Raw genomic sequence first — 5,216 nt, forward strand, 5'->3', positions numbered from 1 at the left:
TGTGTCACTCTGTGTCACACTCGGTGTCGCACTCTGTGTCGCCCTGTGTCACTCTCTGTGTCACACTCGGTGTTACTCTGTGTTACCCTTGGTGTCACACTCAGTGTCGCACCCTGAGTCGCACCCTGTGTCGCAGTCAGTGTCACTCTTGGTGTCGCTGTGTGTCACTCCCGGTGTCACTCTCTGTGTCACACTCTGTGTCACACTCTGTGTCTCCCTGTGTAACATCGGTGTCGCTCTGTGGGTCACTTGGTGTTGCTCTTTGTCAGCCTCTTTGTGTTACCCTCAGTGTCACACTCTGTGTCTCCCTGTGTCACACTCGGTCTCACACTCGGTGTCATTCCGTGTCACCCTTGGTGTCGCTCTGTGTCACCCTTGGGGTCGCTCTGTGTCACACTCGGTGTCACACTCGGTGCCACACTTGGTGTCACTCTCTGTGTCACTCTGTGTGTCACTCTGTGTCACACTCGGTGTCACTCTGTGTCACCCTCGGTGTCACCCTTGGTGTCACTCTCTGTGTCACTCTGTGTCACACTTGGTGTCGCTCTGTGTCACACCCGGCGTCACACTCAGTGTCACACAAGGTGTCTCTCTGTGACGCCCTGTGTCACTATCTGTGTCACACTCAGTGTCTCTCTGTGTCACGCTCTGTGTCACATTTGGTGTCACACTCGGCGTCACACTCGGTGTCACTCTGTGTCACACTTGGTGTCACACTCTGTGTCACCCTTGGTGTCACTCTGTGTCACTCTCGGTGTGTCACCCTCGGTGTGTCACCCTCGGTGCCACTCTCTGTGTCACTCTCTGTGTCTCCCTGTGTAACTCGGTGTCACACTCGGTGTCACACTCGGTGTCACACTCTGTGTCACTCTCGGTGTCACACTCTGTGTCTCTCGGTGTCACTCTCTGTGTCTCCCTGTGTCACACACGGTGTCACACTCGGTGTCACCCTCGGTGTGTCACACTCTGTGTCTCTCGGTGTCACTCTCTGTGTCTCCCTGTGTCACTCGTTGTCACTCTCGGTGTCACTCTCGTTGTCACTCTTGGTGTCACACTCGGTGTCACACACTGTGTCGCTCTGTCTCTCTGTGTCACTCTCGGTGTCACTCTCTGTGTCACTCTCTGTGTCACTCTCTGTGTCACTCGGTGTCACACTTGGTGTCTCTCTGTGTCACTCTCTGTGTCACTCTGTGTCACCCTTGGTGTCTCTCTGTGTCACTCTCTGTGTCACTGTCTGTGTCACTCTGTGTCTCTCTGAGTCACACTCGGTGCCACTCTGTGTCACCCTTGTGGTCGCTCTATGTCACACTCGCTGTCACACTCGGTGTCACTCTGTGTGTCACTCAGTGTGTCACTCTGTGTCACACTCTGTGTCACACTCTGTGTCACACCCTGTGTCACACCCGGTGTCGCACCTGCTGTCACACTCGGTGTCACACTCGGCGTCACTCTCGGTGTCACACTTGGTGTCACACTTGGTGTCACACTCGGTGTCACACTTGGTGTCACTCTGTGTCACCCTTGATGTCACTGTGTGTCATATTCGGTGTCACTCTCGGTGTCACTCTCGGTGTCACTCTCGGTGTCACTCTCCGTGACACTCTCGGTGTCACTCTCGGTGTCACTTTCGGTGTCACTCTCTGTGTCACTCTCGGTGTCACTCTCGGTGTCACACACGGTGTCTCTCTGTGTCGCTCTCTGTGTCGCACTCTGTGTCACCCTGTGTCACACTCGGTGTCGCGCTCTGTGTCGCGTTGTGTGTCACTCTGTGTCACCCTTGGTGTCGCTCTGTGTCACCCTCGGTGTGTCACCCTCGGTGTCACTCTCTCTGTCACTCTCTGTGTCACGCTCTGTGTCTCCCTGTGTCTCACACGGTGTCTCTCTGTGTCGCTCTCTGTGTCGCACTCTGTGTCACCCTGTGTCACACTCGGTGTCGCGCTCTGTGTCGCGCTGTGTGTCACTCTGTGTCACCCTTGCTGTCTCTCTGTGTCGCTCTTGGTGTCACTCTCAGTGTCGCACTCTGTGTCACCCTGTATCACACTCTGTGTCACATTCAGTGTCTCTCTGTGTCACTCTCTGTGTCACTCTCTGTGTCACACTTGGTGTCTCACTCGGTGTCGCTCTGTGTCACATTCGGTGTCTCTCTGTGTCACTCTCTGTTTTACTCTCTGTGTCACTCTCTGTGTCGCCCTGTGTCACACTCGGTGTCTCCCTGTGTCACTCTCTGTGTCACACTCGGTGTTACTCTGTGTCACCCTTGGTGTCACACTCAGTGTCGCACCCTGATTCGCACCCTGTGTCGCAGTCAGTGTCACTCTTGGTGTCGCTGTGTGTCACTCCTGGTGTCACTCCCTGTGTCACTCTCTGTGCCACACTCTGTCACACTCTGTGTCACACTCTGTGTCACACCCTGTGTCACACCCGGTATCGCACTCGGTGTCACACTCGGCGTCACACTCGGCGTCACACTCGGTGTCGCTCTGTGTCACATTCGGTGTCTCTCTGTGTCACTCTGAGTCACACCTGGTGTTTCACTCTGTGTCGCCCTGTGTCACACTCGGTGTCACTCTCTGTGTCTCCCTGTGTCACTCGGTGTCACACTCGGTGTCACTCTCGGTGTCACTCTTGGTGTCACACTCGGTGTCACACAATGTGTCGCTCTGTCTCTCTGTGTCACTCTCTGTGTCGCTCTCTGTGTCACTCTCGGTGTCACTCTCTGTGTCACACTCGGTGTCACACAATGTGTCGCTCTGTCTCTCTGTGTCACTCACTGTGTCGCTCTCTGTGTCACTCTCGGTGTCACATTTGGTGTCACACTCGGTGTCACACTCGGTGTCTCTCTGTGTCACACTCTGTGTCTCCCTGTGTAACATCGGTGTCACTCTGTGTCACCCTTGGTGTCGCTCTGTGTCACCCTTGGTGTTGCTCTTTGTCAGCCTCTTTGTGTTACCCTAGTGTCACACTCTGTGTCTCCCTGTGTCACACTCGGTCTCACACTCGGTGTCATTCCGTGTCACCCTTGGTGTCGCTCTGTGTCACCCTTGGGGTCGCTCTGTGTCACACTCGGTGTCACACTCGGTGCCACACTTGGTGTCACCCTGTGTCACCCTCGGTGTCACTCTCTGTGTCACTCTGTGTCACCCTTGGTGTCGCTCTGTGTCACACCCGGCGTCACACTCAGTGTCACACATGGTGTCTCTCTGTGTCGCCCTGTGTCACTCTCTGTGTCACACTCAGTGTCTCTCTGTGTCACGCTCTGTGTCACATTTGGTGTCACATTTGGCGTCACACTCGGTGTCACTCTGTGTCACACTCGGTGTGTCACCCTCGGTGTGTCACCCTCGGTGCCACTCTCTGTGTCACTCTCTGTGTCTCCCTGTGTAACTCGGTGTCACACTCGGTGTCACACTCGGTGTCACACTCTGTGTCACTCTCGGTGTCACACTCTGTGTCTCTCGGTGTCACTCTCTTTGTCTCCCTGTGTCACACTCGGTGTCACACTCGGTGTCACACTCGGTGTGTCACCCTCGGTGTCACACTCTGTGTCTCTCGGTGTCACTCTCTGTGTCTCCCTGTGTCACTCGGTGTCACTCTCTGTGTGGCTCTCTGTGTCACTCTCGGTGTCATTCTCTGTCGCTCTCGGTGTCACACTCGGTGTCTCCCTGTGTCACTCTCTGTGTCACTCTGTGTCTCTCTGTGTCACACTCGGTGGCACTCTGTGTCACCCTTGGTGTCTCTCTGTGTCACTCTCTGTGTCACTGTCTGTGTCACTCTGTGTCTCTCTGAGTCACACTCGGTGTCACTCTGTGTCACCCTTGTGGTCGCTCGATGTCACACTCGCTGTCACACTCGGTGTCACTCTGTGTGTCACTCAGTGTGTCACTCTGTGTCACACTCTGTCCCACCCTGTGTCACACCCTGTGTCACACCCGGTGTCGCACCCGGTGTCGCACCCGCTGTCACACTCGGTGTCACACTCGGCGTCACTCTCGGTGTCACACTTGGTGTCACACTTGGTGTCACAGTTGGTATCACTCTGTGTCACCCTTGGTGTCACTGTGTGTCACTCTCTGTGTCACTCTCGGTGTCACTCTCGCTGTCACACTCGGTGTCACTCTGTGTCACCCTTGGTGTCGCTCTGTGTCACACTCTGTGTCGCCCTGTGTGACGCTCGGTGTCACACTTGGTGTCGCGCTCTCTGTCGCGCTCTGTGTCACTCTCTGTGTCTCCCTGTGTCACTCTCTGTGTCACCCTGTGTGACGCTCGGTGTCACACTCGGTGTCGCGCTCTGTGTCACCCTTGCTGTCGCTCTGTGTCACCCTCGGTGTGTCATCCTCGGTGTGTCACCCTCGGTGTCACTCTCTGTGTCACTCTCTGTGTCTCCCTGTGTCTCCCTGTGTCACACTCGGTGTCACTCTGTGTCACCCTTGCTGTCTCTCTGTGTCACACTCAGTGTCACTCTCGGTGTCACACACGGTGTCATCCTTGGTGTCACACTCGATGTCACTCTCGGTGTCACTCTTGGTGTCACACTCGGTGTCACTCTGTGTCACCCTTTCTGTCTCTCTGTGTCACACTCGGTGTCACTCTCGGTGTCACACTCGGTGTCACACACGGTGTCTCTCTGTGACGCTCTCTGTGTCGCACTCTGTGTCACCCTGTGTCACACTCGGTGTCGCGCTCTGTGTCATGCTGTGTGTCACTCTGTGTCACCCTTGGTGTCGCTCTGTGTCACCCTCAGTGTGTCACACTCGGTGTCACTCTCTGTGTCACTCTCTGTGTCACTTTCTGTGTCTCCCTGTGTCACACTCGGTGTCACTCTGTGTCACCCTTGGTGTCGCTCTGTGTCACACTCTGTGTCGCCCTGTGTCACACTCTGTGTCACACTCGGTGTCGCTCTGTGTCACATTCAGTGTCTCTCTGTGTCACTCTCTGTGTCACTCTCTGTGTCACACTCTGTGTCACACTTGGTGTCGCTCTGTGTCACATTCAGTGTCTCTCTGTGTCACTCTCTGTGTCACACTTGGTGTCTCACTCGGTGTCGCTCTGTGTCACACTCGGTGTCTCTCTGTGTCACTCTCTGTGTTACTCTCTGTGTCACTCTCTGTGTCACCCTGTGTAACACTCGGTGTCTCTCTGTGTCACTCTCTGTGTCACACTCGGTGTTACTCTGTGTCACCCTTGGTGTCACACACAGTGTCGCACCCTGAGTCGCA

The sequence above is a fragment of the Chiloscyllium plagiosum genome, unplaced genomic scaffold (assembly GCF_004010195.1).
Source record: "Chiloscyllium plagiosum isolate BGI_BamShark_2017 unplaced genomic scaffold, ASM401019v2 scaf_13641, whole genome shotgun sequence".
Lineage (NCBI taxonomy): Eukaryota > Metazoa > Chordata > Chondrichthyes > Orectolobiformes > Hemiscylliidae > Chiloscyllium > Chiloscyllium plagiosum.